This window comes from Anser anser (assembly GCF_964211835.1).
Source record: "Anser anser genome assembly, chromosome: 18".
Taxonomy (NCBI): domain Eukaryota; kingdom Metazoa; phylum Chordata; class Aves; order Anseriformes; family Anatidae; genus Anser; species Anser anser.
In genome coordinates, this window is record NC_139739.1 from 9,623,195 (window position 1) to 9,638,777 (window position 15,583).

The 15,583-nt window shown below is 44.0% G+C and overlaps 1 protein-coding gene across 1 annotated transcript in view; it reads right to left on the reverse strand.

The window, feature by feature from the left end:
* The window catches only part of LOC310883384 (uncharacterized protein), a 137,459-nt gene extending 122,203 nt beyond the window's left edge, over positions 1–15,256 (reverse strand). The window contains exons 1-2 of the mRNA XM_083803585.1: positions 15,220–15,256; positions 8,953–10,181 (exon numbers count right to left, since the gene is read on the reverse strand). The gene's annotated coding sequence lies outside the window, so the exon portion shown is untranslated. The remainder of the gene's footprint in view (positions 1–8,952; positions 10,182–15,219) is intronic.
* Positions 15,257–15,583: the final 327 nt, after the last annotated feature.

The following is a 15,583-nucleotide window of genomic DNA, read 5'->3' on the forward strand; positions in this document are numbered from 1 at the left end:
ATGTACAGCACAGATGCCCTGCTTCTCCACACGAGTGCTCGTGCAAGACACCTTTTGCATGTCAGCAGGACTTTATGCAGGCTTCTCACATGAAATGTACATCTTATTTTCACACGTCAGCTCAGCAGCGTGTATGAACACCAGATTGCAGGCACATGTGCACATGCATGTGTTCTTGTGAAATTCTCTGGCAGAAAAGCAAGCTTTAGGAAAATGTTCTGTCAGACATTATGTTGACAGATGTAGATGCAATGCCTCTTCCAACTTACAGAAACCAGCCCAGACATCATCTTTCCATACACAAAGCCAAAACTGAAGTGTTAAAAATTCAGCATTGACATCACATCCAATGTTTTAATTGTTATCACTTGACCCTTTAGTCCACGCTTGTTCAAGGCAGCTTCTTTTTTATTAATATCTCAGCACACTGTGCGACACAACTTCAGTGTGTCCTAATTTAATTTTAATTAGTGCCGACTTTTGCTTTCCTCACTAATGAAACAGTGCTCATTACGAAGTGTAATTGAAGACCCCTAGAGGGAGGGGCGCCTGGAGACCTCATTGTGTTGGTACCCGGCATCCTGCCCAATAAAATTCCCTTCTGAACGAATGCAGTTTTATCATTAATTCATACAGCAGGGGGGCTAACTAGCTGCCAGCCGCTGAGTTCATACTGCTCTTAGGAAGAGCCCAGAGTCTGTTTGTTTTCTCCAAAGAAACAATTCCAATTTTCTAATGACTAAAACACTTATATCGTAAATCCTTTGCTCTTGTTGTTAAAAGTATCTTTGAACACGGGCTGTTATGAAAGTACGTCTCTTCATTAGAAGCAGACTATTCATGAACTTTTGTGTGTGTGTGCTTTTAATTGAGCTTGAATGATATAAATATTGAGTTGTGGTTGAATCCTTTCAAAAAAAAAAAAAAAAAGAGAGAGAGAGAAGGAAACGTGCTCAGTTTACTAACAGTCTGAGATGACCCTAGCAATTCCAGTGAGAAACAAACTCAGAACAGCCCAGGCAGGTGGTTAAAAGACCACCTTCGGATGCACACACGGAGTGCCAACTGGGAAGATGTCTGTATGCCCAAAGCAGCCCCCGAGTCTCGCTTTCTTTGCTCTATAGGTGTGTAATCTCTGTGACTGCAGCAAAAAAATTCTTTAGACAACTGCATGCATCGTGGTTGTGGCAGACTCAGGACCTTTTGTAATTTTGGCCTCAAAAGTTTCCCCTCTCACAGTTGCTGGAGACAGAACTGCCACTAAGTTCTCTACGAATAATGACAGCATACCTACGGAGACTTATTCAGTACAGTTATTGCATCTTAAATTCACCTCCTGCTTCAATGCAAGCTAAGGCTGGAGCACGTCAAGCCTCTATAATAACAGGACAGAGTAAAATGGGGCCTCCAGGCTTATCAGAGCTATCGCCATCCTGAAAATTGGTAATGGCAAAGTTCTGCTGGCACAGCACATGCCTTGAATCTGGGCCTGCGGTGGTACCACGTCTGGCAAGAGCTGAGGATACGCTTGCTAACAGATACACAAATCTGTCCAGGAAGGGGATACAGATTTACATACAAATCTCATCTCATTTTGGACTAAAAATTTCACTTCACCAGTATGGGATTAGGTCTGTAACAAGGTTTTAGCTAGCATTTGCTGGGATTAGAGACACTTATCTAGTGATAACCCAAACGGTGTTTGTGTGAAAAAGGCACCTCCTGCGAATGGATTGCTGAAAAATACAGAGCCTTTTTGCCAGCACTGATCCTAAGAAATTGCCAATTGGGATTTTCCCCAAAACCTGCAGCAAGCATACATATACCTTTTCTAGAGCAGTGGGGATTCAAATGTCTTTTCCCTCCATGGCTACAAACAATGCCACAGCTTGTATTCTAATAAACAACTGAAGAGTGAGACACCAGAATGACTTGCACAGTCTCTTGGGATTTTGGTCCCTGTGAGCATAAAATAAAAATAAAAAATAAAAATCTGTGGATCAAGCCCCGATGCTGCTATAGGTAATAGCAAAATTACCTTTTCTGTTTCTGATCTGAAAATGCTTCTCAGGGCTAAGGTTTCCCAGTCAAATTTGGTGCATGCATGCTGATTTGCAGCATCCTCTGCTAGCCCATTCCTGGACAACAGTTACCAAAGGAGAATTGTTTCCAAATTTTTGTTGTCCCAGCTGAGTGCCCAGATATTCTCTAGGGCTGAGACATAACTTAGTATCCTGTGAACCTGGCCAGACTGTATAGGGCACTCAAAACATGAAGGAAAATGGTGTGTTGACACAAACCTAGTCCATTTCCCTAGACTCAAATTAATGACTCTTCATTAACTCTCCTCAGATGGCCCTGTATAAAACAGCAGCAAAGATCCATGAACTATTGTGCATTTAGATGACTCCGTTTCCAGCTTAGTTCTGGAGCTGAACCACAATTTAATTGCATCTCATAACAGTAAAAACCTCTGTTCTTGCATCCTTTTTAAGCTCAGGCTTTGGTGATAAGAAAGTTGGGGGAGACCCAGGGAAGGGATTTTGCCTACTGACTCACAGCACCCATCGCCAGCAAAATATCATTAGCAAAACTCAGTCCCTTTAATAATGAAGTGCCTGATAGACACCGCTGCTGTGGTCCTGCTATTAATCTTGTCCTGACGCTGCTACATTAGGGGATGTAAACTATCTTTTCTCTCTACTCATTATGGAAACTGTGCAATTCACATCCTCCCAGGAGTGCTCCAATTAGCCAAGCCTGCATCTCACTCGGCTTTCCATCAACTCGCTGCATTATGCTGCGCTGGAAAAGCTAACCTCCTACCACAGGCATGCACAGAAACAGCCTGTGGTAGCATATCGCTGCTGACTCTTCAGATACATTCTCTCTAAAGTTGCAGGTTTTGGTCTCATCAGCAATTCCTGAATCTACACAAGAAAAGTGAAACCAACAATAAAATATTTTAAAGCAGCTATGAGACACACATATGATTCTTGATTGTAGCAGAACTATGTCTATTAACTGGGGAAAAAAAGCAAAGGTGATCTTAACCAGGTTACTTTTACCCATCAAGCACAATTTTGTACTGTCCAGCACTACATGAACAATGAGACAACTGAACGACAGGTTTTACAGTCTGAGTAATCCTTTGATGGCACAGTCAAATATCACATAGTTAATTCATTGTTTTGTGCATCTGCCAGTGTTTTCAGCTCACCTCCTGGACTTTCCTACCTTGTACTTAGTATATCTACCCCAGTGCCAGTGTTTTACATGAACAAGTGGGTTCTAAGAAGCGATTGGACTTGCTTTATTTTCTTTTTCACTTTAAAAGCAAATGATTTCTGCACTGTTTCCATAGTTAGCTTCATTTTGGGTAGCGAGCATAAGATTACTCTGACTCTCTTAGGTGAGATCATGTAGGGTTTATGGGTTTTGCTTCACAAGTGAATTATCCTCTCCATGGGAACTGAAGCCTGCTTCATCAGAGGATGGCTCCAGTGGCCTGCAACGCCTCTCTAAGGCTCTGCTCCCACCTCTTGGTCTGCATGCAGCAGACAAATGATGATGCTAATTCCCTGGTGCAAGCCCTGCTACTGCCTGTCTGATCTGCTAGCGTAACTACAATTACAGTTGCTCCCTAACTCAGTGCTGCTTGTTGAGAGCTGGCATGGGAAGGCAGAGGCTTATTGTTGCTTTGTGTGCCTCACCTGTAGCCAGAACAGAGCATGCAAAGTAACCCAAAGCTTCTGGCTAACCCAAAGCTTCTGCACTTGGTTGTTGCCAACACTTCAGGGCTTTGGGGGGACGGTAGAACACAGTAATTAAGATTTCATCCTTTAGAAGTTAGATTCACCTGTCCTGGAAGTAGGAAGGAACAACTGCTTATGCAAATTGGTGCAGAGCTGCTGATTACAGAGCCTGCAGCTCCCTAGGCACTGCGTGCTCCCAGCTGCACGCTGACCGTGGAGCTGGGTCAGCGCCAGCAGCGCACTGCACACCAGTGCACGCTGCAGCACGGCCGGGCAAGCAGAAAGCATTTTTCAGAGGATGCTTCACAGACTGAGCAGCCCACAGACACTATTGAACACGCACTGTTGTGTACTCCAGAAAGATAGGAAGGTGTGTGTGTGATAACTTACTAATTTTAAACAGCTCTCCTGCAACATGTAGCATTTTAAGCAAGTTCTAATCCTGAGACTGTTTCATATATCCCAACTATGGCTGGTGATAGAGCCCAGGTCTGAGATTTTGGGATGGAATAGCCATAAATAGGATTTTGTATGACCCCAGCTCTCCTTAGCTTGAAATACAAACTATGTATATGTGCATTAGCGAAATGGCACATTCCACTGCGAGGGGAGTGAACCACTCCGGAGGTGACATTGGGCAGGGGTTACATGTGTACGGAGCAGCCAGCTGATGTGTGAATCCATTACTGTTATCAGCAATGCATTCAAATGACCTACTTTTTAACAATGTCACAATGGCCCCACAGAAGAATTCAGTAAACCGCTGGCATGCAATTCTCCGCCTAGAGTGACAGAATAACAACCCTGCAGAAACACAGCACGTTAATCCTCCTCAGGTATATGTTTTTCCTTGCAATGCTATCAAAGAAAGGTGGAAGAAGCCAAGAAAGATCTTCTCAATGGTCTGAGTGCTCTCTTCCAGCACTGAGTCACGAAGATCGCTGTGCAAGCTGCTGCTGTAAATGGCAAGTGCCAGAGATCCCAACTTCTCATACAAGCTGAGAATGCAGGAGCTCATTCAGCAGCACCTCAGAGGCACAGACAGCTCGTCACTGCTCCCTTCCTTTGCTAGGCATTGTGCCTTTACATTTCTATGACTAAACTTTCTGCATAAACAGCGACTGCCTTGTTCTCAAGTCAGAAGAGCCTGCTGCAAAACGTACTACAGATCTCCATTCTCATGAGTAGATGTTATTGTTCGTCCTTGTGTTCCTTACACGTTCTCATTTGGGACTGAAAAAATGAAACTGCTTTCACCTGTAGCAACGTATAAATGCAGGTACATGTTTTTCAGCATATCTTGATCTAATGCCTACAACACAAGTCCCATATTTAATTGAACCCATTCAAAAATATTAACTCATAGCTTTTTATCTTAAAAGTAGAACAACTGTACTGACTATAAAAAGATAATAGTAAAACAGTAGTCCTATTACAAGTGCATTGCAAATGCATTAAGGATATGCTGAAAAGACATCTATAAATCTTCAGTGTTGCTGAAAAGACATCTATAAATCTTCAGTGTTCGCCAGAGACGCGCTTAAGTAATTAAGTAACTCAGCTGAAACAATCCCACCGACTTCAACAGCACGATTTTAATCCAGGTCTTACTGAGATGAGGTCCTGCACGCATCTCTCACAGATGAGCTGGAGTTATAGGCAATCCCAATCATCTTCCAGCCCGATCTGTAGAAATGTGACACCTGCCTGCTCTTCTAAATGTACCACAAGACACACTTGGGAGACAGCAGGCTATTAGGGTTACTGAGAGGGGCTGCTCCAAGCTGCCCTTATACTCCTGGCCAGCAGGGAACTGAGCGCCTAGCAAAGATACAGCACCTCTGAACTGAGGTCAAGGAAAGGCATGAAAATACAAGAGAAGGAGCTGATTCAAAATCTGCTTATCTCGGATAATACCATGTTGGGAAGCATCTCTCCTCCCAGCGTTTTAAGGAACAGGGAGCATTTGGGAATCAAAATCAGTCTGTCCATTGCTCATCTGGGGCCAGGGAAGGGATACAGACTGCAGCACGATGGTAAGGCAGCAATTTATGTGCCTCTCCACTGTCCTGAACACATCTCCACATCAGCTCCAAGTAGGACAAATTGCTCTACAGCTACATTGGGCTGAGACACCTTTGGCCAACAAGCACTAATCATTAAAAAAAAACAAAGGAAAAAAAAAAATGATATTTTCTTCTTTATAGGGGGGATAAAAAAAAAAAGCCTGAGCATAGGATACAGAAAAGCCCTACATCCTCATAACTTCCCTTGAAGGTATCTGTGTGCTACTTGAAATCCCCAGGCAGATTTCATGTCATAGGGCATGCACAAAAAGCAAGTAGAGCCAATAGCAGCAGGAGAAACTAAATGACTAGCTTTAGCTTAATAAATATGAATATTCAAACAAACACAACAGAGACCCCCAAGAATGTCTGTGCACACGTGCATCTCCACGGCCACACACATCCGTACCACCCCTCGCATTAGTAGGAAACCGTCTCCATTTGTCTTTTTCTCTCTGTTGTTCTTCTTAGGATTTCAAATACAGCTTAGCAAATGGCCATTCCAGGCCACAGCAACCACCTACAGTGCGATGTTTTTCTACTTAAAGCCATTAAAATGTAACACATGCAAGATGGGCACTGACACTTGCAAAAGCTGGTGAAGGAGAGAAAGAAGCTTTCCAGACCTGCATAACCCTGCAGTCGCAAGCAAGAGGACAGCAGCATGGGAAACCCTGTCACTCTGTAATTAGGCACAGACTATGCCGTGTATTAGCAGGACAATAGCACCAACTTGCTTTGGCTATCTAAGTGCAAGGCCCCATGGCTGCAATTGGAGCAGAAAAGCAAACTGTCTGAAATCAGACTACAGAGGTCTTGAGGCTTAGAAGCAGCCCTCCAAATTCTTCATCCATCAGGCATAAGAGCAGCTTTCTTCCATAACCAGAGCACGCAAAGCACTAAACCCTGCAAACCACTTGCACCACATGAAACCTTTTTACACAGCCTGCTAAAGACCCTCCTCAAGGCAGTGAACTCATTGCAGAGGCTGGAACATTCATGAGGGCTTTTTTCATCTCTACCAGGAGCAGGGACCACTCCAGCAATCGAATTTCTTTGCCTGTCGGTGCTCAGAGCAGGCCAGCCCCTGCAGCCACCAGCCAGAGCCCAGACTGGCTTATCCTGGTGCTGGTTCCTGCCAGCCAGAAGCTGCTGCAGAGGTGCCCGTCACCAACACCGGTGCTTCTGAAGCACACCATGTTGTATCTATATGAAGCGTCTGCTTTGCAGGCTGTCGTGTGCTCCTCCAGCCAGATGGTCAGGGCTGCCCATGAACAAGAGTTTGGGAGTCTGTCTTCACCACGCTGCTCAGATCCGAATTAGCCAACTAAGGTTGCAAGGCCAATTACAGAGGGATTTTTCCACAAGTTTCTTCAAATTAAATCACGAGCAAGAAATGCAGCTTAGTCCTTCAAAAGCCACAATTTGCTAAGGCCCTGAGGGCTTCTTGGCAAGTTCTTCATAGCTTCGTTCAAATATTATCTACTTCTCTGTGTTGCCAAATTTCAGGATAAACCTCCCTTCCGCAGATCCCTTAATGTGTGCCGGGTAGTGAGGCTGCAGTCTGCACACCTAGGTGTACAAACCAGACCAGACAGCTCAGTTCTCCCCCTCTGGGCCACTGGAGCTGCCCACGTCACAGGTGGAGAAGACAGAGACTTCTTATGATCAGAGGGGGGAGCTGGGATAAGTGGGTGCCCACAGATCAATGTTCAAATGACAAACCTTGCTGGCCTCTAAGAGCACTGCCGTTCTCCATGTAGTTCTTTCTTGTTGCCATCACCCACTAACGCTAGTTCCAAATTAAAATCACTTCTCTGTGTTCTGCATAACAAGGTCCTCCCTTTATCAGAAGGAAGAGATGACCTTGGGCTTTCATTTACAATGCTCTCCACACAACTCTAATGTTCCTGAGATTCCAGGGCTTGTTTCACGGCAGGAACTTTGGTGTTTCTTACATGTCTTGCATCTTTCTGGGACCCTGGAAATGCCAAGGTGTCAGGAAACTCTGGAATCCTAATTCTTTAGCATATAATTCCAACCTTTCACAATACACCATTTCCCCAAACTTTCCCTTCCCAGAAGCACCACGCACTTTCCAGTTTAGTGCTACTTAAGTTCTATAATGCAACCCCAAGTTTTTTGAATTACAACCTAAGTTAACTGGAATAAACACACAATTCATGAACTCTTTCACTCTTATAAATGTTACCCAAAAGGATTTTCTTCTTTCCATTTCAAAATGGGTCATTTAAATTCAATTTCATTAAGTTGCATCCCTAACTCCTTACTCCTGTAGGATTGTATAATTGATCTGCATTGCATTTGCACCATATCCAGTCAGGAATATGTTAGCAAGCATTAAGTAAAAACACTTCAGTTCTCAAATTCCTCGTTGTGCTCCCTTTGCTTTTGTAGTAACTATAATCACTCTGCATGAAAAGGAGACTGAAATGCCCATTTTGCACGATGGGACTTGCTCTGGCATGAGACAGCTTTGGAGATGATCCAAGCGCAGACCAAGAGACAGCTTTGAAGATGACACAAAACAGTGATGCTGTATTAGAAGTAGCTGTATCTTCTTTTTGGTAAATCCTACTATTATTTTTTTTTTTTTTGACAAATCAAGGCTGCTTCCGTCTGTGAAATCATCACTGCACAAGAGTGTCAGAACAGCTATGAAATAATGTGCAACCCCAAAACATATGCATGCACCCACCTAGCACAGTGACATCCATGGAATGTGCATTTACTCTTTGCTCAAACTATTTTCCAAATGATGAAAGATTTAAAGTTTCTAATTTTTTCCTTTCCCTTGATGAAGGATTTTCACTTTCTCAACCCCCCAGGGAAGCAGAGTCACAGCAACAGCAGCAGGGCACTGTAAATCTTTGAAACTAATAATTATTAAACACATAAATCTATTTAATGCATAGAGCTCCCAAACACGCTGACTGGATAATATGTAAGAGAGAGAGGGAGAGAGAAAGAAAGGAAGATGGAAAGTCTAAGTGAAGGAAGCTATCCACCATCAAGGAATCCACACATCCGCAAAAGAGCCTTGCCATCTTTCCAAACACAAGGCTGGAATTGTATTTCAGTGCTAAGGCTTCACCTGCCAAAACAGTTACCTGGCATGAGCCTTGGGAAATCCTGGGCTTCCAGCTTTTCATTCCATGCTACCAGCAGCTCCAATGGTCGCTGGTGTTGAACTGTAACCCCAAACTAGGGAACCGGACCTTCTGAGTTCTTTTAACGACCACAGCTCCCCACCCATGCCAAGCCCTCAGCAGACTTAGGCCCCCGAATAGGAAATAAAGCTGAAGGAAATCTCCCTGAGCTTCACTGCAGCTGGTTCCCTCCTTATTGCTAAGTACCTAGACAAAGCTGTGCTAACCTGTGCCCCTTCCTCAGACTTGATTTTCAACCTAGCCAAAGAGGGTCGCTTCCCCCTCACAGAAAAATGGCATAGATGCTGAGTGTGAGATTCAAGGCAGGCGGTTTTGAGTTTCAGAGTTTGCCTCCACCAATACTCTCAGGAAAAATGGGAAACAAGTGCAGCATCCTCCATCAGGAAGCAGCTTCTGTGCTAGGCATAATGTAATGCTCTGGTAATGTGACCAAAGAACAAGCGCCCTGCAGCAGCCATGGGAGAATTAAAATCTCATTCACTGCTGACCTGAGGCTAGAAGGAAGGGTAATGGACCTTTACAGGTTGCATCTACCCATTACAGTTCCCCTTTTCAGTCCCAGCAGCTTCCCCAGCCTCGCTGCTTTTGCACATTTAGCTCCAGTAGCCTTTTGCGAGAGAATGCAGCTTTAGCATTTCTAACACATCTGTCTTAGCTGGCATACCCTTGGCTTCCGGCAGGCAGCTGCTGATTTAAGCAAGCACCTTTCCTTTGCAGTAGGCAAAATGGAGCCTGCTGTGATGGCAGCAGCTCTCTTCTACCCCAGAAGGCTTGGAAGCACCACTTCTGCAGATCTCATCTCCTACCCTCAAAACAAACAAACGAAACCAAAGCAAAACAAAAACCCACAGCACACCTATAGGAGCAACCTTCCTGACTACAGCTGGAGACTGGGAAGAGCAGGGAGTCTCAAATGAGGCAGTTCTGGACACTGTGGGCATGTCCTGCTTGTGACTCACATTCTGCCGCAAAAAAAATAAGGTGTGATTACTCTGTCTGTTTTCAGTTAGGAGTAAGGTACCGCCAGGTTCTCACAGGGTCTGTGGCCACCACACTTGCAAAATGACACATCCCACCACTGCGTTCGGGCTTCTCTCCATAATCCACGTGCACCCCGTTCGTGCCAGGTACGCAAGTTCAGAGCAGAGTCCATTGTTAAATGGGTTTCCCTAAAAACAAGACATCTTTGTTTTATATGAAGAAGTCTGGTATTTTCTCAGAGTAAAAACTTCAAATTCTGGTTTTACAACAGGAATTACTGGGAAATTTATAAATATCTATCACTACATGGCTGATATAGATAAATTAAAATTCAGATCCATTAAGAAATGCGGTATGTTCTCTATCATGTTCCAAGTGATGCTAACTGAATACATAGGGAAAAAAAATAATAATGCATAAAATCTAACGTACCTTAAAATCTGTTTAATTTTCATCACAAGCACTATGACATTTCTATCACAGTAACAAATTTGTATCACTGAAAAGGACAGTTAGCTATTTTCGGATGGTTTTCCATTCCTTACTTTATTCAGATTCTTTTAAAGTTTTGTCTCAATTCTGAATTCCCTGGTCACGTAATGCCCACTGGAATGATACATACAACAGACCCTTGCAATGTTTTACCCTTCAGTCACTGATAGGTATTCTCAGCTTCAGCTCCATTTTAGTACAGACTTTTCCTGTGACTGTGATTCTGAATGCAGATCCAAATTTTGCATCTGAGGACTGCCTACTGCTATTTGCAATAGAAATACCAAGAACAAAAGATGCTCCAAGCAGAAATGCACTAAGGGGGAAGTAATCCATGGGACTTTAGTAAATCTTAGAAAAGGCAGTGTAGGAATGTGACACTGAGGTCTACAATATCAAAATTCAATGTTTGATATGGAATTTGAGCAGAAGGTTGGACAAGATGGTCTCTTCCAACCCACATTATCTTATGATGTATGAGTATCTCATATTTTGACCACTAGAGAATTTGTCTCTCTCTCCTCCTACCAGTCTTCCCATCTCAACAGAACAGAAACCAATAAAATATTCCATGTTGCTCTCAATCACTCCACTGGAGAAGTGCTAGATAGTCCGGACCAGGCACTCCTCCTGCCTCTAATGGAAACATGCTGACTGCAAGTGACTGCACTTTGAACAGGCAGATCAAACACTGTGAGTGACAGGTTAAGAAAATGAAACAATCATCTCCATATTTTGTTGTATGATTTTTTTCTCTGAGAAAATATGAAAGTGAAGTGTGGTGGACAGGTCCAAGGAGACTGAAATTAATCTGCTTTTGAAGTTGTTTGTGCATGGTAAGAATAAACGTGAAAATAATTTCTGAACAGATCTCCTATTTTGCAAACTAGTGGAATTTGCTGAAACAAGACCACCAGCTGCTTTGCTTATAGTATTTTGCACTGGATTCCAATACATTCATTTCCTTCTAATAGCTACTGACTCTATTCCGTACTAAAGATGGACCTCAGCCAGTGCTCCAGATCCAAACATCCCTTTACCCTAATGGTACTCCAAGTTGGAGGCTACATTTTTCAGCATGGAAAGTATGAAGAATCAAACAAAACCATCAAGTCAGTGACCTCTACCTTCTGAGTGCGTGCAACTGAGATCTTGGTTAGAATCTTTAAAAATAAATCACGAACTTCCTGTGTACGAATGGCCAAGATAAGAAAGACATTTGATAGGAGTTTTTAAAAAGCATTTTAATGTTTATTTTTGAACAAACATTTCTTGGAAGTTTGAAAAAGTTCAGATACTTTTTTCCAAACCATCCGTTACTTACAGGCTGGTTTCCTGAGAAAACAAGTCTTGTGCAATCCTGCTCTATTACATGCTTGTGCAAGTCTCCCCATTAATAACTGGGTGATTTATTAATACCCCTATACTACAGATTGTCTACCAGTTGTAACTCATTGGCCAAAGTCAACCAAATTTGACATGTAAAGATCTCAGAGATACTCAGATCTGGTTTTAGCAAGAACTAGCTTTGCTAATTCTGCATTGTTTTGCACCGAATTGCTCTTTTTGCAAAAATCTTTTTTCTGATTCAAGTTGAGACTGTCCAAGAAAATACCTAGAACTGGTAAGACTGACAGTCCACTACTCTTCGTTGAGCCAGGGAGGCTATCTAACTTCTGATGTAAATGCAACTTACCAATCAAACTCTTGATGTCCATCGTCCTCTACTAATGAGCTCAGAAGAGAACAGTGAGAATGATAAGAGCTTAAAAAAATGTTCTGCAAGCAAAAATTGTTGTTCTGCATCTGCTTAGTTTAGACTCTTGAGGAATAAGAAAACTCCATGAAGAAGTATAACAGAAGTCCTCAAACACAGAAAAGGACATGGCAGTGGGAGGAAGCCATTTATTCTCTATGTCCATGGCAGATGTAATAAAAACAGATGCAAAATGAACCCAGGACGGTCCAGGTAAGACAACAAGAGGCCACTTCTTATGGTAAGGAATAACAAAGCAGCTGTCTGGGAAGGTGCAGAAGCTCTGTCACTGGAGATCCTTAAGGACAGGCTGGAGATCTCCCAGGAGCGAGCACCAGGACAGAAGAGCCCGCCCTGATTGAGAAGAATAACTTTATCTTTTGAGATCCCTTCCAGCTCAATTTGTCTATGGTTCTGTAGGAAGTAAAGTGGGTTGGGCAAAGGAAAGAAAGAAAGAGCAGAAAGGGGGAAATAGAACAGCCAAGGTGTTTAGAGAGACAACCGAATAAAAAGCGCTCCCTCATGCTATGTGCAACCACAGCTGCTGGCCAGAGCGCTTATTTCAGTGCAGAATGTGAAGTGCAGAGCAAGTGCAAGGCCAGGGTGTTTGTTGCCATCCCCTGTTTGTGCCAAAAAGTTTCCAAGGTTCATCTGTCTGTACAGCATTGGGAAATCTTGAGAGCCTCTGCCATCCTTTGTCTGACACCTGTCACTATGTCCCAACACCACCCACCCTTCCCAGCTTCAGAGGTGGCCTCCTGGCAAGCGACTGGAATCTCCAGCTGTAACAAGCAGAAAACAGAGACACAGCTCGGGACCTACAGAGACAGAATTTTATGTGCTAGTTCCACCAGACCCCGCTCACATCTCCGTGCTGTAACCCTGTAACGCTCTGCCCTCCAGACTCCCCATCAGGCACCTGGGCACAGTATGTCCTGGTTGGAGTTACAGATGTGAGCCCAAACTCTGGAGATGCCTTTGGGATTTCTGGAGTGAGAGGGCCCTGTAAATGCTCCAGGAGCATTTTTTGAACATCAAGATGCTGCCACCTAATGGCAAGACAGGACGAGCAGCAGTTGGGTGAAATGCCAACGACCATTTGCAACACTTGCAAAGGTCTGGGTTTTCTTTGCAGACCTTGAGAAGCCTTGAATTTAGCCTAACTCCGTAGGAAATCCCATTCACTCTCCACCCACTGATGCACCTTCAAGTGCATCATGGATCCCTGAATACCATCCTCCCCACACCACTGTTTACTATTCATGTAGTAAGTCATTGTTATTGCCTCCAGCCCTGTCCCTTCCACGCATCCTAGTCAGTAAAACTTCCCTCGGTGTGTCACATACACATTAAATATCCATCCCCATGATCCACGCATGATCGATCTCCCCATCCCACATTACAGTCATGATTAACCTTCTCCCACTACGTCACATATTCAATACACCTCCTTTACCTCCTTCACTCAGACAAAATGAATCTCCTTAGTATTGTCAATAATAATTTTCTTTATATCCTGCATAACAACATGAGGCAACCTGACAGAGCACTCAGGCAATAATTCAATCTTAGCTTCCCACCAACGTTCATTAAACTGAATATAACTTCACCAGAGCTGCCACTGAATTATACCCTCATATCCTTGTGGGAATTGTATATTATTCCCCGGGGAATAGCAGCAATGCAGCTGAAGATGAAATAATTCGTTTTAAAAACCCCAGGATTGTATCTGATAGCACATCATTTCTTCATCTCATTACTCATTTTGCATTAGTAATTAGCAGAGGTTATTTCCTCCCCCCTCCTTCCCCCCTTTTTGCTTCATTTCATGTCTGATAACATTAGTCCATGGGAGATAAGACGCTGTAAGATTTTAATACAGCTGAAATGATTGGGATCTTCACTAGAGGCAGGCAAACCCTAGGAAATCCAAATTCAATTTGGCAAACAACAAAAGCCACTCCCCCCTGTATTTTGGCATCTGTCCCTTCCCCTAGAGAACAAGCCTCCCCTGGGCCTACTGTGCAACTGGATGGTGTGAGGGTCAGGCGGTCCCTGTGCTACCATCTCAGGCAGCCCTGCACTTGGGCTGCACTGCCCACTTCTGAAAAGCTGTGATTCACTCAAGCTTCATGATAAGCACAAGATGCTTCCAAGTCCACCATGGTTTCTCGCAAGGACTTTGGAAGCTGCTCTGTGGTGCTGCTGTGCAGGGGATGGGGAGAGTTTCCTTTGTGCCACAGAAGCCACAGATGAGACTGTACCTGTAAATGACCAAAATAAATCGAATTACGCAATTAAAGGTTTCTTCCTGCCCCGTGCAGCCTCCTCCACTCTTCTGGGCCTTTGGGGAGTTTCCTTTAGCCAGCACATGTGCCCCCATTCCTTATTTCCTACAACAATGGAACTGCTTCGGCAAGATGGCTACTGGTCACAAAGCAATGAGAGCCACTCTCTGACACGCGGGCATCGGCCCCTGTCACAGAACTGCTTCACGATCTTCTCCAAAGCAAACGGGGATAAAGAGCCCATCTATGTCTCCGCCGGGCTGCAAGCAGCAACCGCCAGGCTCTGCCTTCTGCTTTTTTTTCATGGGCTGTTTGTTCCTGCGGCGTTTGGGGACAGAGCCCAAACATTCCCCCTGCCCCCCCACGTCAGTCTCCCGCTCGTGCACACGTTGCCTGCTGTTAAACCTTACCCTGCTGAATACCATGTGTTTGATATTAATTACATGTCCGAGCCCCATGAAAGTCATTGAAATTTAATGAGATGCAGGGATGGAACCACTGAGCCAATGGCATTCATTAAGAGTTGCCATGGAGATCAGTTTGCCAGGCTTGACCCACATTAAGTGCCACTGGTCACCTCCCAAATAGACAAAAACATGAAATTGGAGGAAAAAAAAAAAAGAGCCAATTCCTGAGGGGTCTGAGCACTATGGGCTCTGACCGCCTTCATTCCGTGCAGCTGGGGCTCACCAGTGCAGCGTGTGGCTCGTGGTCTGTCAGGGAACAGGGTTTTAACAGAAACTGGGGGGTGCTCCTCAGTGGCATCTGCAGAAAACAGAAAAAACAGCGACTCACTAATAAAAAGAAGCCGGTGAGCTCTTCACATTTCCCTTCTGCTCCTTACAAGTGGCTTAGCTGAGCAGGGCTGTCTTTGAAACACATTGTGTTCTTCCAAAATAATGCTGTTCCTGGCGGATGGTGGTATTGTGGTTCTGAGACCACAGAGATGGGATGAGAGAATGAGAGACAGGGAGCAAAGAAAGGATGTTGTAACTTGTCATGGAAATATTAAGATGGAGAAATTTAGAAATAGAAGGCTTCAGCAAAAACCAAG